The sequence below is a fragment of the Mugil cephalus genome, chromosome 1 (assembly GCF_022458985.1).
Source record: "Mugil cephalus isolate CIBA_MC_2020 chromosome 1, CIBA_Mcephalus_1.1, whole genome shotgun sequence".
In the NCBI taxonomy this organism is placed as follows: domain Eukaryota; kingdom Metazoa; phylum Chordata; class Actinopteri; order Mugiliformes; family Mugilidae; genus Mugil; species Mugil cephalus.
This window is the reverse complement of record NC_061770.1, coordinates 54,305,307-54,330,964: the sequence shown is the minus strand read 5'-3', so window position 1 is coordinate 54,330,964 and position 25,658 is coordinate 54,305,307. Positions and strand designations below refer to the sequence as shown.

The window sequence follows — 25,658 nt, the reverse complement described above, 5'->3', positions numbered from 1 at the left end:
CACATCGTTCACTCTTAACGCAAGGAGCAACTGGCTCGAACTTCATAAGAATAAGAGCAGGTACCTAAAACTCAAGAAATCAATCTTTCCATCGATGTATAACATGTGTTGGCACATAGACAGAGGCTGAGTTCATACCTGGTTTAAACAGTGAAAAGGGGTAAGACACAGGCACCAGGCATCATGTTGATAAAAGTCTGCTCTGTTCAGACTGTCAGAGGCACAAATTCCACCAGTGATATCTGTAATCCTCTCCATTCACTCACTTGATCCGCACCGTTCAAACAGAAAAGCCCAAAAATGTATTTTACAGGATAAGACCAACACACAGAGCACAGTCTGTCCCATCTCCACATCCAGCTCTGTCTCACTGTGCTGCACTGCTCATGTCAAACTTTTCTTAAAACTGCAAAGAGACAAGTTACATTCCCTTTTTTTGTTTTTCGTAGTGTAACCTCCCTGTGCTTCCTTCCCCTTTACAAAAAGTTTTGAACCACTTTTTACCACTATAGACTTGACCACAGCAGTTGTTTGACACCTACTTTTCCCTGACTGCAGCAAAATATTATTAGTTTGTGTCTTTTGCAGAAGTTGCTGCTGTTGCATCCACAGAGTGTGTACTGATGAAGTGTGTGTTGTGTAGACATCCCAAACCCATACAGTATGAAATATAGAATTGCAATGCACACAGATAATGACTGAAAGGGGTCAGTATTGAAAAAAATAAAATTTTCCAAACTTAATGTTTAATCCTTCTGCATTTATCTGCATCTGGCCCAGTATTAAATGGAGCACTGAGAGTACTGAGCAGAGAGTACAGACATTCTTTAGTTTAACTTTTATTTTTACTGAAACTTCAGAGATTCTATACATAAAGGGGGAATCAATTAAACAAAGCACTGAAAGAACCTGTGTGTTGTTCAGTTGTGCTGTACAGTTCACTCAGTAAGGCCTGTAAAAAAACTGGCAGTTCCTCTTCACACAGAGAGGTGTGATAGCCAGTATTGGGCATCATCACACTTAAAACACAGATAATGTGTTAACAAGAAGACAGAAGACACAAACATTCTCTAAACACTGGGTGATGTACATTGATCAAGGTAACTCTGGCTCATAGCGGTCACTACAGTGGACAGCTGTTTAAAAGTCATTTCCTGCCATATACAATGGTTTCTATGTAGGAGTTGCATATCGGGCCATTAGAATGCTCTCTGCTGCCACCCTCCATTTAGGTTCATTCAGTGGTTAGTTGTTGTAACTACAAGTGAACCTCCTCTGAATCCAAGATGGCCGACAAGAAGCCACACACGTTGACCACTGCTGAAATATCTTGTCAATCCTTCAATTCCAGGAGAACCCTAGAGGTAAATAAAAATAATAACAATAAATAAAAATATGATGATATGCAGAATTTTATAAGTAACAAAAATTATTGTTTTAGTTTTTTCTTGTTGCATACTGCTCATGACAATTGTACGACAAAGTACAATATTCAGTTCACACTGCATAATAACGGTGCAAAATTGCAGTTAAAGTTATGTATATGTGTGAAGCGGAGTCCAGTTAAGAGTTCAACAATTCAACAGTCTGATTGTAAGGGGGACAAAGCTGTTGCAGAACCTGGTGGACCTGCACCGGATGCTGCGGAGCCTCTTCCAGAGGGCAGCAGGTGAGAACAGTCCAAGGTGGGGGTGTGGAAGGGGTCACTGATGATGTTACGGGCTCAGGACATACAGCGCTGTGATGAGATGCCCCTGAATGGAGGGAAGAGGGGCCCCGATGATCCCTCCGCTGTCCTCACCACTCTCCTCACGTTCTCCCAGTCGGAGGCGCTGCAGCCTCCACACCTCACAGAGAGGCAGCTGGTCAGAATGCTCTCTATGGTGCTTCTGTAGAACGTCTTGAGGATGGGCGAGGGCAGGTGGGCTCCCCTCATCCTCCGCAGGAAGTACAAGTGCTTCTGTGCCCTCTTGAACAGTGACGTGGTGTTCACCACGTCACTGCTCCCAGGAGTTTGCCAGGAGTTTGCCCCAGGAGTTTGGTGCTGCTGACCACCTCCACAGCTGAGCTGTTGATGAGCAGTGGAGCCTGGCTGGGCCGGTTCTTCCTGAAGTCAACTATAATCTCCTTCATCTTGTCCAAGTTCAGGATCAGGCTGTTGTCTCTGCACCAGCCCACCAGCTGCTCCACCTCCTCTCTGTAGTCCAGGTCGTTGTCGTCTCTGATGAGGCTCACCACCGTTGTGTCATCTGCAAACTTCACAATGTGATTGGTGGTGAACCTGGGGATTAGGACGCAGCCCTGAGGGGAGCCTGTGCTGAGGGTGATGACATTGGAGGTGTGATGTCCGACCCGGACTGACTGAGGTCTGTCGGTAAGGAAGTCTAGCAGCCAGTTGTGAAGGGGGGTACTGAAGCCGGGTGTCCAGTTTTCCTACCAGATGCTGTGGGATGATCATGTTGGACGCTGAACTGAAGTCCAAGAACAGCATCCACACATGGGTGTTCTTCTCCTCCAGGTGCCAGGCTCAGGTGAAGAGTGGAGAAGATGGCGTCCTCAGTGGAGCGGTTCCGCCGGTAGGCAAACTGAAACGGGTTGAATGTGGAGGGGAGTCTGGAGACAATGTGTTCTTTTAACAGCCTTTAAAAGCACTTCATCATGATGGGAGTCAGTGAACCTACTGGATGGATACACTGTTTCTAGCGTGCTAGATGCCGTATTTTGTTCAAATGCTCGCAAGTTCTCGAGAGCGCATGCAGCCACAGCCGTCCAGGGCGCCGCCATCTTCATTCATCTTTAATTATGACTATTTTGGTTGCAGTTCATTTCATTTTGGGTATGCCTATAAGTATAAATGTAAAAATAATAATAATAATAATAGTAAAAATGATCAATTTGTCATATTTTTAGACCACAAGTGCAGATGAGTATAGTGAGAACAGTGATGATGAGTGGCTGCCAGAGAACAATAGAGACGTAGGAGATGAGGATGATGAAGGAGATGCAGACAGTCAGGATGCAGTGAGTCAGCATGCTGACAGTCAAGATGATGAGGGCCAGGATGCAGAGGGAGGTCTGCATGATGAGGGAGCTGTGGAAAATGTCTACATGGTACCTGCCCAGAGAAATGTTCACAAGGCACCTGCCTGCACTCAAGCCCTCAAATATGTTCTGGAAACTCAAAGAAAAACAATTTTGATGGAGACTTGCCCCCTTTTCTAGGAGACGGAGATGAATGTTGGGGGAAGAGAACCAGCCCCATTTCTTTAGGCAACTGTTTCCCATAGATTTCATTGATGAGATTGTACACAACACAAATGTATGCTCTGCAGAAAGGGAAAGAAAATCTGGCAGTGACAAGCAAAGAAATGCACATTTTTCTAGGGATCAACATGGTCATGGGTACATTCGATATCCTGGGCACAGATTACTGGTCCAGTGGGGGATGGCCTTCGTCTTGGAATAATTGCAGATGCCATGTCTGTAAACAGATATGAGTAAATTCACAGTTATCTGCACTTTGTGGATAACCATACTTAACAGCCAACAAACACGGATAGACTCCTCAAAGTAAGACCAGTGCCAAGTACACTTCAGAAAACATTCCTGGTGGCAGCAGACCCTGAAGAATCCCAATCAATTAATGAGCAAATCATTTCCTTCCAAGGCCAACTGTCAATCAAGCAATACATACCCAAAAAGCCCAAACCCTGGGGAGTGAAAGTGTGGGTGAGGGCAGGGTCCTCAGGTTATATGTACAGATTTGAAGTGTACCAGGGCTCAGCAAATAGGGGTCACAGCGGTGGTTTGGAATGGCTGGAGATGTAGTGATGCCCCCTTTGTGACGACACAAAGCAAAAAAAACCACAAGGTGTTTTTTGACAAGTTTGTCTGCAGCATTCCACTCCTTGAGGCCTTGAAAGACCGAGGCATCTATGGCACAGGTACATGCAGAGCAAACAGAGTGAAAGGAGCGAGTCAGAAACTCAAGAGTGAAAAACATCTGAAAGAATAAGGAAGAGGGGCCTGTTCTGCTGTCAGCACTAACGGACACATCACTGTCACACGTTCAGTCATCCACATGGCATCCACCTGTGCCAGTCCCCTGAAGATGTGGCCAAAAGATGGCTCAAGAAAGAAAACACGATGATTAGTGTCCAAAGACCCTTCTCAGTGGCCCTTTATCAACACATGGGTGGATCTTGTTGACCAGTGTGTGTGTCAGTGTATCCCCACAGACGTAGAAACAAGCTGTGGTACATGCAAGTGTTTTTAGATGCCGTCGTTGTTGCCTAATGTCTGGATGGGAAAAGATGAATCTCCTCATCTTCAAAGCTTCTGTGGCCCGTGCACTGATAAAATGCTGGCTCCCTTCAGCAAAGCAGGAGAGGAAGACCCAGTGGGACCCCACCTCAGCAAAGCACGTTACAGTGACCAAAGTACCAAGTGTGGTCAGGTTCAGCACAGGAAATCACTGGCCCAAGCTCACCCAGGTCAAAAGCAAACAGATACCACGATGCTGCAGGGCACAGGGAAAAGACCAAATACATCTGCATGCAGTGAAAGTGTGACACTGTGCCCTGGATACTTTGCCAACTTTCATTAAGGTTCATTAAAAAAATCAGTGATGCAGTGACTTTTCTTTGTTCTTTTTACAGATGTTTTGAAACATGAATTTAGCTGACATGTTTGTTTTCCTATTTTTATGTTTTAGCAATAGAGCTAGTGAATGTTAAAGTGTCTGAAAGTAGGTTAAAGTGTTTTCCAAAGCATACAATGACATAAGTGCTCATGGATTTATGATAAATATCAGTTTGATTCATTCTTCCATTTTTGTTTAAACTGTCGGACATGTCTGTAACTTCCGAAAATCTTTTTCTTTTTTTTTCTTTTTTGAAACAAAAGTTAATATTTGTTTCATTGTTTTTTTTTTTTTCATGCCCTAAAAACAGTAAAAACACATTTTAACAAAATCTTGACTCAGGATATCATAATTCATGCATCAGAGGGGTAATGTTCCACAATCAAATCATCCTAAGAGGAATCTTGTGGCTCTGTGACTCACAGTGAACTGTTATCACCTCTGTTCTGAAGGCTGCATGACAGAGCAGGTGACTTAGCCAGATCCAGCCACTAGTGGTCATTTGATTATGTTTTTATTTATGCCACTGACCGTTTTCTATGTTGTCAGTTAAATATGTGATATATATATATTATATCATGGATATTTTTTCCCCGTATATGATATATACATTTCATATATTTCAAGCTAATTTATTGTTTTTATTATATTTCGGGTTGTGTGTTATGGTTAAACACATCGTAGCTGTTTTTATTTATGCTTTTCTTTTTTTTGGTTTATTCCAGAAGCACACACACATATAACACACCCACCACATCTGTGTACCTGGCTTAAAACTGGATGGGGAGCGCCATAAGGAAGGACTGTCTCCTGCTTCTTTATTCTTCACCTAAGTCTTGGGGAACTTATAGACTGCGTTCTAACAGGAACGCACTTTGCCATTACAACTCAGAGAAGCCAGTCTGCTAAACTTTTAAACTTCCGTCACAACCTCAGAATACTTTATTCAAACAGGGCTACGCCACTGAATCATCAAATCATTATACGTGTCCATTTCTAACTTCATAAGACAAAGACAAGTTGAAATATTGTTTAGAGTTGCAGTTTACCCAGTGGTTACCAGTGTTGGGCACGTCACTTTTAAAAAGTAATTAGTTACAGTTACTAGTTACTTATCCCAAAAAGTAACTTAGTAACTGAATTACTCCACTTACAGTAGTAAGTAAGTAACTATTGCGTTACTCTTCCTTTTTTTTAAGTTTAAATATGTTTAATAATTAGATTTTTTTCTTAGCAGGTTTCACAACCCAGATGCATAGGGTAGAATTGTATAAACACATACTGACACAGAACTTTTAATATTTATAGCACCTCAGACCCCAACTGGTAGACATATACCGCTTTCACATCGGCAAAAGTCCCGGGTCGGACCTCCCGCTGTGAGAGCTACGTGTCTGTTTTTTCCCTCCCTCATACGTCATCGCGTACATTGCAGATAAAGTTACAGTTGTTGATGACCTGAAGAATTCAGAAGGCTGCTGATATTAGAATAAATCACTGTGTCCTGTACAGAGCCCGATAATTTTTTTATTCCGCCAAATCCCCCTTTTCTCGGATGCAGAGCGCTGCCATGATCGTTAAAGTGGGAGATATCACTATACAAGCCCGGATATAATATCACCGTTTCCCCTGTTCCCCCTATGCGCTTCCATTGACGATTGTGTAACAACACATTTGATTTGTTAGGAGAAAAAAAAGGAACAACAATCTCTGCCCTTCAGAGATCAGTCTTTATGGGAGTAGATCGAAACTTGTTTTTGAGCTGAAGCTTCTACAATGATACAGTCTGTCAGGCCTCTAGTCAGAATGTAACAAGCAGATACGACAACATGAGACCGAAAACTAATCAGTGACGGCTCACAACTTTTCCTCCACATTCAGCAATGCTACCGCTCACCTCTGCTAGTTGGGTGTGGATGTGATTTGTGTATAAACTGAACACTGTCTGTGATTGGTTATCGTGAAAGCCACTTTAGCCAATTATCACCTATGCGGTTGTTTCGCCGCAAAAACAGCGTCGCGGCTCCCGTAGCTGAGAACCAAGTAACGCGCCCCATTTAATTTTCAGTAACGGAAACGGCGTTATAAAGATGGAAACAGTAATTAGTTAGATTACCCCGTTACTGAAAAAGTAACGCCGTTTATTTTAACGCCGTTACTCCCATCACTGGTGGTTACTACAGTCTGATGAAAACCCCAGTCAAGAAGATAAAGCAATGAACAGCACCCTCTGTTGGCTGTCAGATGTAAACACAAGACAATTATAAAACCTGTAAGGTCTGTATTAGGAGGTTAATATATGGGAAATGAGAAGAATTATTATTCTTTTACTGCAACGAGAACCAAACACATCTGTACAGGATATTGTTGTGAACTGTTCTGACCCTCATTTAAGAGGGTTGCTTCTCAGTCTTTCATTGAGGAGGGAGTTTTACCCTTTCATAATGGATTCACTGCTGGTTCTGAAGTGACAGTGAAGGTTTTGGCCTGAAAGATAAATTGATGTGCAGTTACATAAAGTCTTTGTGGAATGAGACTTGGTATAAGGTGAAGGTGGTTGACTTTCTCATGGGGAATGATTTAACCAGTGGAAAGTTTTTGACTGCACCTGAAGCAACAGTCAAGTTAAACAAACAGTGTCTAGATGAGCTTGTCTGGACGTTTCTAACTGGTTACTGGATCCGTGACCAGGATGAGGTTGATTTTCCAGTTTTCTTTCTGATCATCGTGTTGATCATTTGTGTTCTTCAGAAGTGGCAGATGATGTCAGTTCAAAGAGTGTTACTGAACTGGAGCACCCGTCTTTGTTCTGTGAACAGCTGACTGCTGATCCAAAAGGTGATGCCAAACTTATCTACTTTACTCAAAGCTCCAGTAGTGCGAGATGATGCTCAATCTTTGTCAGTGGATTATTTTGTAAGATCCAGATCCACAACTAAGCCTCAAACTGAGCCATGTGAAGTTGATGTGGGCCCCCAGTGACGCTGTCCAGTGCTGAAGTTAGCTCACCTTGTGTAAGCCAGGCAGTAGAGAGAGGTTCAGAGGAGCTGTCCGGTGCTGAAATGAGTGACTGTAGTTTGTCAGTTTTCCTTGACTCAAGTTTGGGAGTTATGATTTTGTAAGAGGCCCGATACAAAAATGATACTGAGCAGCAGTGGTGATTTTGGTTTGGAAATTTTTCATCCCATAATGTAATCCAGAAAACCACAATCAATACCCTCACAACAAAGACACAGTAGCAAGTGAGAGAGGGGACCACAGCACTTGACAATAAACAGGTGATGACAAATTACATCTGAATAATGGCATCACACAAACAATACCAATCTGATAATATCTCATCATATCTATAGCTCCACAAAACAGCTGTCCTATTTCCTTATCACCAGCTGCTAGGGAGAACTTCCTTCAGAGCCTCTCTGGTTTCTTCAAAGATGATTTAATACCAGGAAGCAACAACTGGCAGAGGAAGAAAGAACTGTGAGGAAAATGAGATCAGGGATATTCTTTTTTTCTGGCATGGTCTCTGTCAGCTTCCTTCTTTTTTCAACAGAACTAACATCCCATCCCTCTGTTTAACACTTGAAAGCATCCGTTCAGTATTGTGATGGGAAATGTCAGCATGAATAAAGATATTTTATCTACAAAAACAAGTTAAATATTAAGACTTTTTATACACAAAGTGTTCAGTGAATATAATATTATATAAATATATTTATATATAGTAAAAGTCTTCCAGTCTTCAGCTGAGCTTGTTGCTGCTGACTATGACCATAGACTGTTGATTGTGACACATGGGGGCAGTGCTGCACACAACAAAAGCACAAGAGACACAGACTGATGGAAACCAAAAACACTTCCATGAAACTCAACAATCATTCAGACATTTAAACATTGAACTGACTTTAATGAACTGAGTTATTGATGAGACTAAACAGAAATAAAGTAGAATATACATCATGTTGAGGTCTATAGATAGATGGTGTGTTTAACCTGCAGATTGACCACATCAATGCAACAACAATAGATATAATAATCAGACAGTATCATCAGTGTTGACATTGATACAGACATTAAATCCAGATGAGGTCATTCTTTCATCTGATCTTCATTAATGACTGTGTGTCTTATGTCTGGATGGGCAGCAGTTGAATAAATTCATCAAACACATGTTTACAGATGAATGTTGTTTTTTCATGTTGTTGTCCAGACTTGTCTTGTTTCATTTTATGATGCACTTCTCTTTATGGACCTGAAATCAAACAACAATCTGAGTTTGTAATTTACTGTTTTGATTATTGTGTTTCTTCACACTTCATTAACTTTGTAACATTATCAGTGAAATCTAGGAAAGGAACAGGGGTTGCAGAGACTCTCCTCCAGTCTCACCAGGTGGGACTATTTTTGGCCAATGAATCAGAAAATTATAAGCGCTATACCTCCACTCTGGCATACAAAGACACATGGTGTTTGAATATCTTCCATGGGCTATGTTCCACGCTCTTCAGCTGGTTCTATCCAGTCTGAAATTGTTGGACCCCTTGTTACTCACCCATTTCCTGTTATTGCTTTTTTTGCTCCATCTTAAAAAGTAACTGTAACAAACATCTGTCTTGTTTATTTCCTCATTTGGGATGTTTCCTAAATATATTACGCTGAAAAATTTAGATGGTTTGGGAGCTTAAATATTGATCTGATTACTACTATTACATCTGCCCATTTTGAAGAAATATTAGGACTTGTTCCCAGAATATGTGGGAAAAGGGACAGCAGCTATTGTACCACACCCTCTCCAACGTTGTCCACGGGCTGGATTGTTGGTCTGTTTAACTTTTCATTTAGGAGTTATGAAGAATCTTGCCATGTTTTTCCCAGGTACAGTGTGGAGAGGGCCTCTGTCTGTTTTGTAAAGCTGAGTAAATCCTGGGAGATCAGTTTTCTGCTGGGGGTTTCCTGTATATGCATCGGTGAATATCCCATCAGATTCCCTCCCTCCTCTTCAGGAGTTTTAATAATCTCTCATTTGAAAATATCTAAAAATCCTGTTTTTTTTTCCCGAGTTGTTCAAACCCTGAGTTAAACCCTGAGTTGGTAGAGACCTTACAGTATGAGGTAATATGGAAATTTTTCCAGGATGTAAATCTGCTGTCCAGTTTGGCTGCTGTGAAATCTGTGTCAGACGTCCCCCCACTGTGATATTCATGCATTTCTTTCAAATTCTGGGTCTCTGAGGTTTTGTTTCCAGATCTTTAGAGGGGTCACAGTCCAACTAATAGAACTTATGTAAATATTATTTCTGGAGGGTATTGTCTCCCAATATAGACGGTAGAGGTGCATTTATGAAGTTTTGTTCTATTTCTTTCCATTTTACATCTAAGTCTGGATCACACCAGTTGACCAGGAAGCATAGCTGTGCTGCTTTGTAGTAATTTCCAAGCAGTGTAGGGCCATTGATTGGAGCTACATTGATTGGCAATGACTGAAAGAGGAACGAGTTCTGGGCAGTACATTCATCTTAATTACGTCTATGCGACTGTACAATTTGTTGGTAAAAAAATGAGCAGCGATTAGATCTGATTTGATGTCGGTCTGTTATGGAGCTATAGCTCTGATCATAAACAGTGTCTGTGCACTCCAAGGTATTAATTACGTCACCAGTCAGCTTGAATTTACAGGCTCTCTAAATGTTTTTAGATGGTTACGTTAAACGTCAACGTCTGGTTTTGTGTAAATTAGTTTGTGTATGTACCAAATTCTTTAAGTAGACACAATCATTTAGGGAGACTTATTTATTTCAGGGTTACAAAGACTCATTAAAATATCGTCTGCGTACATGCAGATTTTAAGTTGTGTGTTTCCAGTCAATACGCCGGTTATACCTTATCTCTTATCGCCTGTGCCAGTTTGGGGTCTATGAAAAGACAAAAAGTATAGGACTCAGAGGACAGCCTTGACAACACCCCCTTTAAAGTCGTACCGTTTTAGATAAGGACCCACTTATTTTAACTGTGGCTGTGGGGCTGCAGTAGAGTCAGTTCAGACATCCTATTACCTGATCATTGATCCAAAACATTTAAGGACTAGATATAAATGTTCCCACCGAACAGAATCAAAAGTCTTTTCAGCGTCAAGGCTGATGACTATGGCTTCCCTATCACTGGCCTCTCATCTGAGGAACGAGGGGGAGAGCACGTCGCACATTATCCTGGGCTCGCCTGTATTTCACCCAAAAACCCCTCTGATCTGATTCAATCAGATCTGGGGCAATATCTTCCATTCTTTTGCTAATATTGATGCATAAAAAACTATAATCTACGTTTAGTTCGATGTGGGTCTGTACGAGCTACGTTCTGTCTTGTCTCTACCTGGTTTAAGGACTGAAATTATAGCTCGTCTCCAGGAGAGTCACCGCCCCTCTAAGGACATAATTAAAACATTTTTTTAAGTATTGGGGCAAGGATCTCTAGGAAGGTTTATACCATATCGATGGATAAGCATCGGCTCCAGGCATTTATTTCTTTTTTCCTCTGTTAATTTTTTGGGTCATTATTTTGTTCTGTTCCTATGATGGTAAATCTAAAGATGATAGAAAATCTGATACAACTGATGCCTCAGCTTTCTTGGGCTTGTGGTATAAGTTCTTGTTAATAAAGTTTCAAATGAAGGCTGGATGTCTTCAATCGTGGTGCATCTTATTAATCTGGGGTTTTTTAAAAGTTTGTGAACAAATCTTTCAGCCATTTGTTTACGTGCTTCCATGCCAGTTGCTTTTTAGATCTTTTTGCTTCATTTAAGACAGCTTTATTTTTCCAGTTGGCGTTCATAGATGCTATTAGTGTTTGTTTCTATCCTCAGTTTGTTTTAGAATATCGACGTCATTATACTTTTATATGCTGTGTTTCCCGGGGGTTTTAGTTTTGCAGTCAGGTCATTCATTTGTTTCTCCTTTTCTTTCTTCTTACGAGCTGACCACATTAAAACTTTGCCCCTAATAACAGCCTTGGCTGCGTCCCACAATATACTCAGAGACACCTTCCCATTGTCGTTATGCAACACATAATCTGTAAGTTCTTTATTTGTGTAATTTTGGCATTGAGAGTCATTTAAGAGGCTGCTATTTAGTCTCTTTAGGTCTGTTGTCCAAATATAGTGTCAAGATCATCCTCAGTTGTCCAGTACCCTACGTTGGATGAGAACAGAATGTAAAACACTTATCGGTCGGGTGTAGTTCTCTCCACACATCCATCATGCTTATTTCTTTGAGCAGTTTTCTAGTGTACAAAGCTTTTGATTTTATATGTTTTGTTCTGTTGGTGGAGTCCAGAGAGGTAGAGGTAGAGATGTAGTTTGATATTCCAGTCCCCCGCACATATCAGCACACCTGATGCTTCCATAGTTATCGACTTAAACACCTTTTTAATCAAGTCCTATCGTTTGTGCATTAAATGATGATATGGCATATTTTTCATTCATTCATTTGAAAATGACTCAGTTACTAAACATTTTACCTGTAGATGAGTCTGGATTCACATTCTAGTATTCGGAGCTTTTTCCCTGAATCACCTCGTTTTTTCCCGTAAGATTTCACAGAAACTAAACCTTTAACATATAAACAAAGTCTGTTACTTTGTGTTAATACCACATGTTCTGAGCTGAGTTTAGAAAATGAAATTAAACAATCACAGTCTGCATGTACAGGTACGGTATTCAGGTGTCCACAAACTTTTGGTAAAATGACATACAGTATGTGGGGATGTAGTTTGAACTGAGAATTTGCAATAATTGACTTGTGTAATGTTTTGTGTACTCACTCCTCTTCCAACATCTCTGAGCTCAGTCTGAGATTTGACATTTGTGGAGCCACCGGCCCGTCCAACTGAAATCAGAACATTTGAACTGGCTTGAATTTCAACATATGATGTTGGAGAGTGTGAATGGATCAAAGTTCATACTGTACCATCTCCAGTGTTTTCAGGACCTCTGAGTGACTCATAGACACAAGCATCACCTGTAGGTCAGTGAAAATCAGCACAAAGGAAAATCATTTTAAAAGAAGCCCGATTTAGTTGAGCAGGAAACATTGTTATTATTAATGTAACGGCCATGAACTTGAAGCACATTGGGAGCTCTGGAAGCAAGTTTGTTTGAACGGAGAGCTGACCGTGGAGAAGAGAGGAGTATATGTGCTGCTGATTTTCATCCTGGCTGAACAGTCTGGACTGTGGCAGGGATTTTGACTGGTTCTCTGAGACTGGCTCCATGTGACACATGAAAAAGATTCAGGATTCACGTTATTTGTAGTCAGAGCTCTTCTCAGTCTCATGTCTCCCTGTTAAGATAAATGCATCAGATTAATTTAATTTACTCTCACACTCTATGTACTATTAGAGGTTGGTAGTTGTGATAACAACTAAAATATTATCATACTTGATAGTTTTAGTAGTGACTCCTCACCTTGAAGCTGAAGTGAGATGTAAATATTTCTGGATTCATGGTCTGGTTCCCCTGAAATCATGTTCCATGAGTTTAGATCAGCCATTGATAATAATCTAATGTCTGACAGCTCCACATGAATCAAAGTTTCTACTGTACCACTTCCTGTGTTTTCCAGAGCCTCTGATTGATTCATAAGACACAAACATCAGCTACAGGGCAGAGAAAATCAAGACAACATCCAATGAGTCACTTGAGCTTTTGATTGAAAAGTCAAAGTGGGTGTTAGAAAAAAGTTGTAAAAAAATGATTGGGAAAAGGCTGACCATGGAGAAGAGAGGAGTAAACTTGAGTTTCATTCTGGGTTTACTGTTTGCTGTGTAGCAGAGCCTTGGTTGATGTTCAGAGGGCTGAGAGAGACTAAAGCATGAAGGAGTTTAATAAGGAACATGGAAAAATATTGTTATGATGATCAAGATGAGACAAGAGTGTTTGGACCAACCCGTTTTCTGCATGCATCTGGAAAAGAGACAAATACAAATATGTGTACAAGTGTTCTTCACTTCATGTCACAAGATCAAATTTATCAGTAATTTTAGTAAATGATCAACTGGAAAATGTCTCACCCTTATTTTCTGCAGCAACAAAGAAGCAGCAGCAGGAGAATAATCAGTGAAATTCCACAAACCAGTCCAACGATCAATGGAAGAAGAAATGAAGAGCTCTCAGACCTGGACACTGCTGGAAATAATAACGACATTCAGTTAAATATGAGTATAAATCAACTTAACAAATGGTCTTTTCATATGACGACTGCTACTATTAAAAATAAACTGAAAACTAGGAACACAGTGACAGGATGGACAGGGCTCACCAGGATGATACAATCAGCTGGAAAACAGTCAAACAACATGACATTTAATGTAGAGATCAGCAGATTCAGGGTGATGACAGTAACATGTGATTAATACTCACTCTGTCCAGTGATGTTGACTGCGTTGCTGAAAGCTGATCCAGACTCACACCAGTACACTGCATTACTGTCCCCTAACCTATTAACTTACATGTTGATCCATCATTGTCCCCCAGGTAGAACAGTTTTGACAGGACGCCATCATCAGTAAACCTCCTCACTTCTCCACTCAGTAGAGTTTCCCTCACCGCTCAGAGAGACAGAGTCAGTGGTGAAGTGCTGCACTCGTCAGGATTCACTGTGAGAGGAAAGCTGATGAATGGAAATCTGGAAAATCAACCATGAATGAAGAGTACACACCTCAGAAATCTACTGTACAATAATATACACAATGAATAAAAAATGATATTTAAACAGCTTTAAAAATAAATGTTGAGTTACATAAAGTAATGAAATACATCTTAAACTATTTCATCCACACTGGAAACATAAATGTTAACATCTATTTAACATGTAAGACAGTCTTTAGTTTTAAGACATGTTTTACTGGAAGCAGACTAAACCCTGGGTTAAAAAGAAGATAAAAGAAAATCAAGAACATAGAAACTGGGCCTCCAGACCAGAAAACTGAGGTGGACTGTAATCAGTGTAAAACACTGGCTCTCCTCTTCCAGCTCTACACACATATCCTGCTGTGTGTGTCTGTCCATCAATGATGTAGGAATCTTGTTCAGTTCCACTGATGCTACCAGGAAGCAGCTCATAGTTGGAATATTGATACTTGTGTGATAGATCAGAACAGCTTTATACCAGTAAAACCTCCTCCTGCAGATGGATGTTCAACCTCACAGCTCAGATTACTGAGGGTCCAGGACTCAGCCATGATGGAGACACAGAGAGGACAGGTTGTTTATCTGTTGATAGAGGTTTATCAGAATGAAAACAAGTTTACTAATTACTGATGGTAGATTACATTCAACGTTGGGTGTATAGTTGGAATTGATTTTCAATCTATGAAATCTGTTGTAAACCATGTATAAAATACATCCATCTTGTTGGAAACTGTTTCCCCCAGATATGAACAGTTGGGACACAAATAGAAACATGAAATCAACAGAGAAAACTCAACATTGTAGATTTCATCATAAATTCCAATGAAAATCATGAATATTTCAAACTAAATAACTGAACTCACAGGTTATCTCAATGGTGACTGAATCACTGATATCAGCGTAGTAAACTGGTTCTCCTCTTCCTCCTCTTCCTCCTCTGCACCGGTAGATTCCTCCTTGTGATACACTGATAACTCTGTTTTCTCCATCATTTGTTTTGACGCGAACTTCAGAGGTGTCTGTGCTACGTTTTGAACCACTCATATTTCCATCCAGCAGAGGGCTCCACAGAGCAGGTCAGTGTCACTCTGCCTCCTACTGGTATGGTTGTTGGTCCTGATGTCAGTGTGGCCTGGGTCTATCTGATGTTTAAAAAATAAATGAGAAAATGTTTTGATGTATGTTCAGATTTTTCTGTCATATCAACCTGCCACTTTCAGTAAAATACTTTTTTTGAATTCTTCATTATTTTAATGAACTTGACAAAAGGATGGATGCTTCAACAGACAATCCACTATATTTATAATTTGTTTTAAATACTTTGAAGGGAGCTGTGATTTATTCCATTTCAACATGGTGGCAGAGCTAAAATGAAGTCATTTTATTTTAAATACAGACGTCCTGATCAAAGGGCTCAAATTCAATGACATTCAAATAATATTTACTCTATAAAATTAACACACTTGAATAAGACAATAAACAATGAGATCTTACCAGATACAGTTAAAGTGACAGTTTTACTACACTTTGTCTGAGTTGATCTCTTGTTGTAACCACAGCACTGATATTCACCACTGTGACCTGGAGACAGACGAATTAATGTGTAGCGTTGATGTGTGTAGTAGGGAATAAATTCTCCACCATCCTTGTTGATTTTATAATCCCAGTCAGTGACTCCTCCTTCCTTCATGTCAAAAATGAAGGTAACAGACTCTCCAGTGAACAAAGGTGACCAGTAGGGGTCAGTAGTCAGCACAGCATCTACAACCAAACACAAATTTTCCCCCTCAATTTACTCAGTTAACAACATAAAATAAACTGACTTCTATTTTACTCTACAACTGTTTAGATACATAGATTAAAGTAATAAATATACTGACAAAACAATTCAGGATGAAATTACGTTCAGACTTAATCTTGAATGAAAAAAATAATAAATAGAGAAAAACTGACCTTGAGCCCTTTTCCACAGTAGAGGAGGGGGGGGGGTGATCCAACACTAAAATTAAAAGTCAAAACTTTCAACAATGAAAGAAATAATTTAAAAATAAACTGGGGCTCTTATGACATTTACAGTTCATATGGAACCCGATTAGTGAATAAATGTAACAAATTTAAGAACCAATATTATCTGTCTGTGACTATTCAACACAGTTGTTGGCTCCTGAATACATCAGATCACCTGTCAAAACCCTGCCTACATGTATGAAGATAAATAGTTTGGGACTCACAGGTCAACAACAGCACACACAGAAAAATGTGTCCCATCCTCACATCCAGCACTGACACTCGTTGTTGTACCTGAGAATACTTCCTGTTTGTATCAAGAGAAACTTGGAACTGCAGTCTATGAAGAGAAACAGTGAACTGTGAGGACAAAAAGAAGATTCATGTCAGTATGAGATCATGGGGTTCTGCTAATGTTTTATTTCTGTCCTGTTAGTTCCACCCCTTCTTCTGTCTTCACTAAAACTCCAAGCACTACACTGGGTTTGACCACAGAACACTGTGACCCCTTCCCGTCCCCTAAATGCAAATACAAACTCAGTTCACACTTGTTCTATCAAACCTACAACCATACGAACTTAGAGTAGATATTTATTTCAACACTTTACCTAAAAATCACATTGTTGACTGTAAGATATATTTGTGTGTGTTATATTGTATATATCCATTTCATCATGACTGTATTGAGTTGTACTGTTTTGTTCGAGTTCATTTTACTGACAACGTGTCACTCTGCTTCAGACAAAGACTTCAACTTCATACCAGGGGAAACAACAACTGCAGCATGAAGAGGAAGAAAGAACAGCGATAAAGAAGTTACACTTCACAACAATATGAGATCATCCTCACATCCAGCCCCCCCAACATCTCAGACCACTGCTCTGGGTTTTAACATGTTGACGGCCTCCTGTCCAGCTACTGCTAATACAAACTATGTTAAATCTTGATGGTAAAGATGATGTAGAAATAGTCAAACTGTGAGGTCATAGACAATGAGTGTTGGAAGTGGGTATTCACATGTTGCTTTATATCATTTATATGTCTGACTCCTTGAAAAGATCATTTCTGATCAAAAGTTATCAAGACTTTGTTGCACTATGCACATAGTCGTATGATGCAGTGAGAAATATCAAACAGTAACAATGAAGAATGTTGCATTGAGAAATGTCTGCTTCAGAAAGTCAAGTAGTTTGGCAGCAACAAAACTGTTTCTCTGCTGTGTCTGAAAGTTAAAGCATCAAAAATAGTCATCACTGAACAGCAACGTTTGTTTGAACCTCAGGCTGCATTTCCCCTTTTTAAGGTTTTCCATATAGAAAAAGATGAGGTTCATTGATTGTCAGTAATAGAAATAAACCCGTAGCAGAATGGACAGTTTGTAACTACATTCTTTATACTCATGGAGACATGGCACTTAGATCGAACACAAATGATTTTTGTGTCATATATTAGGTCTGTTTATTAATGTTACCATGACAACAAAAAAAAAATATGAACATGAAATATGAACCTGTCTATTCTTTGAACAGCTTAGTACTGAATGTACAATAAAAAGGTGTGTTTAATTCATGGCAATAGCCCGTTTGATCTAAAACTGAATTTTAGACTATATAACGAGTAGGGGGTCCCTGCTCCATCTTTCTATCAGTTTGTGGTCCCATCCTGACCCACATTTTACAGAGGGAAACCCTAGAGAGCATCTGAGCAGCTGCAATCACGTCTGGTTTGGGAACTGCACAAGATGCTGCAGCAGATAGTGAGGACAGAGAAGATCATCAGAGTCTCACAACCCTTCATCAGCAACATTTACACCACACACTACATCCACACATCACCAGCATCATGGATGAGCCCACACACCCCTCACAACTCTTCTCCCTCCTTCCATCTGGGAAAAGGTACCAGAGAATTCAGGCCCACACAACCAGACTGTGGAACAGTTTCCTTCCTCAAACCATCAGACTCTTGAACTGACGGAGACTGGGGCACAACACAAACACGTAAACACACTCCCCCCACAACCCCCAATAATATCACAACTATACTCATAACCTGTCAGTTTCCCTTTTCCCCACATCTTTGCATCCCTTGCACACATGATGCTGCTAATCAGTCAAATGTTTCCAACCATCCAACTCATAAATCTGTTAGTCTGATTATCAGTCTGTGCTGCTCTCGTTCTGTGTAATGTCTTTTCTAGCTGCATTGTCTCCCAATGTTTTGTACTGTTTGTGTTGGAGTGTTTGTATCTTGTTCTTGCACTGTTGACACTGTTTTTCTGGGACAGCTTGCACGCATCCTCTTTATGTTCAGTCCCCTTTTTAGGGGCTACGGGGCAACGGCCGAGCCTCCAGTCTACATCTTGCTGCTGTAGACTGGAGGCTCGGGGCGAAGCCGTAAGAGACGTAAGTCGTGAAAAACTGCGATAAACTTTCCATTGGCCACAATTTACACACTAGAGCCATGATTTTTTCCACAGCTGTAGACAAACCGGTTGTGTCTCTCACAATGTGCTCAGCAAAGCAGTGAGGACCGTACAGAATTTAAACTGCGAGCCTCTGTTCGCGGTAAAGTTCCTGTCTGCTCTCCATTCACTTCAATGCAAAGATTTTCTGAGAAAAGAAAAAGGACCTTTGTGTTTAACTCGTGAGTGTGTCCAAAATATTTTCTCTACAAGGACAAAAACATATCAAAGTCTTCAGGAATGTCTTAGGACGCCCACGGTCTGCTTGTTTTTCTGATAGGAGCAAACCCTTTTGTCACAGTGAGCCCAAATGTGAGGGCCACAAAAAGGGGGGAAATCTCACTCCTTTTCTGTTTTCCCGGGCTCCGCGCGCTTCTGTCGTCATTGACGACCACTGTGAGTTGCCACGGCAACCCCCTGAGCCGCAGCTCTGGGCCACAGCTGAGACCAATTCATTAATCAGATGTTTCTGCTGTTAATACAGATGATCCCTGTGTCCCATACATTTATGTTACAACAATACACACCAACACACACACCTCCCCACCCACACAGGTAACTTAGTAATTACAGATACACACACAGGCGCACGCAAGCGCACCCTCCTCACCCTCAACCACACACACACGCGCGCCACACACACATAAACACACATTACTTTATGTTATTAGAGCCACATACACAGACACAGGCGCGCACAAGTGCGCCACACACATGCAAACACATGCACACGCACACACAAACACACAGGAAACTGTGGAGGAAACACAGGAGTAATGCGCGCAAAAAGCGCACATACTCTCTCACACACAGGCTAACTGTAAGCTAACTGTGCTAACCATAAGCTAATTGTGCTAAATGTTGGCAAAGTGTGCTAATTCCCATGTTGACAGAGACGGTTTCCCCCGGGAAATTTGCTCCCGTAGCCCCTTCAAAATTTCCCCGAGGGAAATTTCTAGTATTGTACTTAGTCCTATGTCTACAAGTTTGCTCCATGGTCCTGGAGGAACGTCCTCTCATCCTCTCATTATATGCTTGAAATGACAATTAAAACCTCTTTGGGCCTTTGAAATACAAGCATTTTGTTTGAAGAGAAACTTTAAATTGTAGCCTATGAAAAGAAACAGTGAACTATGTGGGGATTTACTGCTGAATCATTTTCTGTTTGATTAAATCCCACTTCCTTTGCTGCATTAAAAAGAAGACCTCACACCACTTTCATTGGGTTAAACCAGCTCCTTGTCCACTCTGAACTCACAACTATTTTACACATGATAGACTGAGAAGTCACCTCAGTCACTCAGCTGGACACGTTTTAGATTTTGGAGTGACTTCTTAGACAACACTCAAAGTGATGTACTTTCACAATAATCCCAGCACATGAAGCAAAGTGTGTCCCATCCTCACATCCAGCACTGACAACGTGTCACCCGTTTTAGAGAAAGATTTCTGAGATCGTCCTCACATCCAGTCCTCACAACGTGTCACTCTGCTCTGTACCAAGATAGTCTCTGTCTACTTCCTTCTTTTTTCAACAAACCTCACACCTCTGCAGAGGGTTTAACATGTTGTCACCTCCGGTCCAGCAATAGCAAATGCAAACTGAGTTAACCCTTGGTGGGAAAGAAAACATGAAACTAGTTAAAAGTGTGATGGAGAAGGCAGTAAGCATTGTAACTTATATTTGCATGTTACTTTATGTTATGTCATTCTATGTTGTCTGTTCATGTGATTAAATTAGACCCACTACACCCACTCTGTCTGTTCAGTCTTTGTGTGTATATGCAGCTATGCACAACGTTACACTATCCAGTTATTAACTACATGTTTAGTAACAATTTGGATTTTAGATTAAGGTATTAAAATGCTAATAAAAGAAATTAAGTCTAGACTGTCCTCTTTCTAGTGTGTTGAAAGACACAAGACAAGTCATTTACTGAACAGCAGACATTTAGTTTGAACCACAGGCTGCATTTCCTCTTTTCAAGGTGTCTCAGATAGAAATGATGAGGTCATTGATTGTCAGTAGATAGAAATAAACCTTCCAGTCTTCAGCTGAGCTTGTTGCTGCTGACCGCGCCCGCCGATAGGAGACCTTCATTAAATTATTAAAATAAATAAATAAAATAGTCCTATTTGTGGAGAGAATATGTAATATTTAAATAAAAGCTTTTTATTTGTTTTCTTCCTAATTGTCCTTGAAATTTTATTCTTCTTCATTCGTTCTATTTTCATGCTTATAGTGTTGTTCTTTATTTTTGTTGTACCATTGAGCAAAGTGACCAGAGTCAAATTCCCTGTGTGTGTTCACATACCTGGCCAATAAAGCTGATTCTGATTCTGAAATAGTGGTCAAGAACCCCCCCCACCCCCGACACAAAAATGGTTTGGCCACTGATCAAAATTTGATGTTGTCATTTGATTTGAAGTTCAGGACGCTCAAAATGTCCGGTCAGCACAAGTCCGGTGCTCAGAAAAGAAAGGAAAAGAGAAGAAGGAGGAGTGAGATCCAGCTGCAGTCAGGTGTCAGAGAGAGTGATGCGGGAGGGGCCCGCTGCCCCGCGGAGGGACAGAGTCAGGCTACCGGATTCTGACAGAGTGAACATCGTACATGTGATGGCAAAACCAGCGCCTTTTTCACAGAGGGCAAAGGAGTTGCCAGCAGATGCAGAGGGCAGGGAATTCCCAAACTATCTGACATATTCCACGTCCCACAATGCAAGAGAAAAAATCGATAGGGACTGGATAGTATATAGCAACTCAAAAAAGGCCTTATTTTGCCTACCATGCTTGTTGTTCTCCTCTGAAGTAGAGAAAAGGTCAACTGGTGCACTAAATTCCACAGATGGGATGAAAATATCCAATATAAAATACAGAAAGCTTTATGAGAGATTTCCAGAACATGAAAGAAACCGTTCGCACAAACATTGTTACTGGAAATGGAAGAACCTACAACATTCTGTCCTACAGACGTCTGGAACTGACAGCCAACAACTAAAATTGATGGAAACAGAAATCGGGAAAAAAAACAAAAACAAAGCACTACTGAAGGTGCTGCTGGATGTAACACTGTACTTAGCCTTCAGGAATCTGCCATTCAGGGGCAGCACAAATACACTAGATGAGCCAGACAATGGACATTTTCTTAATGACCATTCTAAATGACCATTTACCAAACATTAGAGAGCACAGCAACAGGGAAAGAGACTCCAAGCTCATTACCTTTCACCTGACAGCCAAAACCAATTTATTGAACTTTGTGCTCAGCGTGTCCTAAACACTATTTTGAAGCAAAGGCAAGAAACGACATTCTATTCCATAATGTGTGATGCAACCCCAGATGTGTCAAACTTGGAGCAAAATGTACTGTTGCTGAGGTATGTCAGTCAAACTTCCACTGAGGGTGGGTGGGAAATAAATGAACGTTTCCTTGAATTTAAGGACTTTTGAAAAAAGACAGGAGAGGAAATCACTATCACTACGTGAACATGGGATAGATGTAGCTGATTGCAGGGGTCAGTGCTATGATAACGGAGCTAACATGGCAGGAAAAGTGAGAGGAGTGCAAGCTCGCATACTGGATAAAAATCCCTTGGCCACATACTCACCATGTGCATCTCACACGTTAAACCTAGTTGGTGTCCATGCAGCCCGGGCCTGCCCACAAATACACATATTCTTTGGCTTCATCAATCAACTGTACAAACTATTCAGTGGCAGCCCTCACTGATGGGAAATCTTACCAAGAGTTTTGGGTTGTTCTCTGCACAACTTGTCTGACACACGATGGAGTGTGTGGATAGAGGCAGTGCCCCAGTGGAAAAACATTTGTCTGGTGTGATCCAGGCATTAGACACCTTTATCACAACAGGTAACCTCACCAGTGAAGCCAAAGCTGAAGCACAGAGTCTAAAGACCTACTTTCAGTCCTTTAATGCAGTTTTGCTCCTCACTTTTTGGGTCCAGGTGTTACAATGCATAGAGGATAGAAATCTTACCAGCCAGTCCTCAACCATCTCACTAGATGTACAAGCTGTCAATATAAAGGAAGTGGAGGAGGAGATTGCCTGCATGCGTGCATCATGGGACAGTTTTCTGACAGAGGCAACTGCTGCTGCCACGTCCATGGGCATCAAATCCCAGTTAGAAATGAGACAGAGAAAGAGGAAGCATTTCTTTGATGAGCCAGAGAAGCAAGGGACAGAAGAGCAAAGCCCAGAGATCCAATTCAGAGATGGAGTGTTTCATGTTGCAATGGACAGCATAATCTCTCAGCTACATGTACGGTTCCCATCAATGCAGCAGATATGTGACGAGTTCTGCGTCCTGTGGAAATTCAGAAATAAGCCACAGGACAGCATCAGTGCTGTGAGAAAGCCCAGCACGTGAGACGCCATCTGCTGGTGAAACGGCAGTAGCGCAGTCTGGACAGGTCAGAATATATCAGCCACACTGACGAGCAGCAGAGCAGCTAGTGAGCAGGCTGAAGCTGCATGGACTCTATGTGTGTGTGTTCACCGTATCCTGTGTGCGTTCTTGAGGAAATGTAAGTGTTTTCTACCTCTTAGTTATTAATATTTCGACTTTCATTGCACTTTGTGTTACATGGAAATATGTTCTGTGAGTTGAGTTAGCTAAGCTGAGCAGCTTGTAGCACAGTAGCTGTTAGCTCTCCCCTTTGCTAGCACTGCAGCTAAGTTTGGATGCCTGTGGTGGTTTAATGATGAATATTTAGTTTGCTAGCACTAACATTACAACTCAGTTTATTGTTGTGATCGTGTCTAAGCTTAATATTAATAAGAATTTTGAAATGTGGAATTATTTGCTGTTGTTTACACTCTGGATATATAAGCTAATGCTGTTAAGCACGTTTTGCCCCTGCTAAGGTTATGTTGGAAACTACAGTTTTCTCCACTGTTTACATGACATTACTGTTGCTCTATTGTGCTAAGTAGCAGTTCATACATAAGTGAGGAATATTACTGGTTAACTGTAAATCATATAGCAGTTTATTTGAATGTTTATTCTGATTTACCTGTTGAATAATATTCAGAGAATATTTCTAATACATTTTATTATTTTCTTTATATTTTCAGACCACACACTAAATACACTCATGTTGTAAAGAACTGTATTAAAAAAGACAAAAGGATCTCTCTGTCTAAGTTTCCTGATTCTTTAATGGGAATCAACGTCCATGGTGCCGCCTCAACCAGCAATCCTTCATTGAGTCTCGCCCCTCGAACAAGTGCATTAGCTCAAAGCTCTGTGACAAATATAAGAAGGACCTCACAGAGTCCCTTGAAGACCAAATTCAGCACTTAAAGAAAATATATAGTGCAACTTTTGAAGACGGCCTTGGACCTCTGGAGCTACTTGATGCCATATACACAATGAGACTACAGAGCATTTATTGAGACCTGTGTGTCCTGCTGCGTGTTTTCCTGTTTCTGATCCGTGATGAGCAAGAAGGTCTTGATCTGTTCCACTACTATCGATTGTGGCAGTAGCTCAGGGGGTAGAGCGGTCGTCCAATAACTGAAAGGTTGATGTTCGCAGTATTTCTGGAATATGTTGCTGCTGTGAACAAACAAACCTGTTTCTTGCTTCCTCTATAGGATTGTAAAGTAGTCTGCAGTCTGCTTCCCACCTAACGGACTGGAATCCGCGGATCATTCCTTCTTTCTATTCTCAGTTGTCAATCAAAACTCAAACAATGAAAAAGTGACAGATTATTTTGTTTTTTGTTGTCACTGTTTCAGTGCAAAAGCAAAATGCACTTTTGGAGAGTGTGCAGCTGTCTACCTTTTATCTAAGAGAAACAAGCCAAAATCAACAAATACAAAAGTAAGTTTTTAAGTGATTTTCATTGGTGCGGTTACACAAAGAAAAAATCAAAGGAGATTTTGACCAGCAAAGTACCTGCAAGAGGAAAAATAGCAAAAGCTAGAACCAAAGGTGGCAGCAATTTCCATTAAGACATCTGGTAAATACACCGGTTGATGAAATAACAGCTGGCAACATAAATGGCAGCATGACCAAGGATGTTTTAAAGAAAATATCCTCTGAAGTGAAGAAGAGTTCAAGGCTTCACAACGATGTAATGCTGGAACTAATGCTCACTCAGAAAGTAATCCGGGACAGCAGCAGTCATGCATCATTTAAAGGTTATCTTCAGCACCTACAAACTGATCAATTCGCTCTACATTTGTACACACAGGGTGGACTTAATATTCTGTCTGAACACCTTAAAACAACATCACCTGTCACTCTCTACCTTGATGCTACAGGCAGTGTTGTCCAGAAAATACCAGATCAAAACAAGAAAGTTCTGTATTATGCTCTGGTTTTGCCGGCATGAACAAGGACAGCCCTCCTCTACCTGTCACTGAACCTGTGTCAAACAGCCATTCAGTTCCTGCCATGTCACACTGGCTTATGGAATTTAAAAGAAACATATCCAACAAAACAAAAAATCAAATAGCACAGGTTGAGACAGATCATAGCTGGGCTATGATTAACAGTGTACTTGTTGCATTCAACAGCTTCCAGGTCATGTGATCAATTGACTCATAATCAGTGTGGGATCATAGTACTCCACTGGCTGCATGAGATAGTCTACACCTCTTGTTTTTATATTTTAAATCTCTTCATATTCGTTATTACTTTTTCTATGTAAATATTACTGTACTCAATACTGTACATAAAGAAAGAGTGAGATGATTTTAAATGGTTTTAAATAAACGAAACTAAACATTTTAAACATTGCCCTGTTTTGTCCTTATATGTGTGCCCCCCTGAAAAAACACTGGCCCCACCTCGGCCCCCCTGGTAATTTTGATCTAGAACCGCCACTGCCTCCCCTCC

The 25,658-nt window shown here is 40.8% G+C and overlaps 1 long non-coding RNA gene and 1 pseudogene across 1 annotated transcript; both read right to left on the bottom strand.

The window, feature by feature from the left end:
- Positions 1 to 15,566, bottom strand: part of LOC125015553 — a 36,802-nt pseudogene extending 21,236 nt beyond the window's left edge.
- LOC125023585 lies at positions 12,461 to 12,851 on the bottom strand. Its single transcript, XR_007114650.1, has 3 exons — positions 12,804 to 12,851; positions 12,600 to 12,650; positions 12,461 to 12,518 (listed from the first exon to the last, which is right to left on the bottom strand). It is a non-coding gene; the product is annotated as an uncharacterized LOC125023585 (long non-coding RNA).
- Positions 15,567 to 25,658: the final 10,092 nt, after the last annotated feature.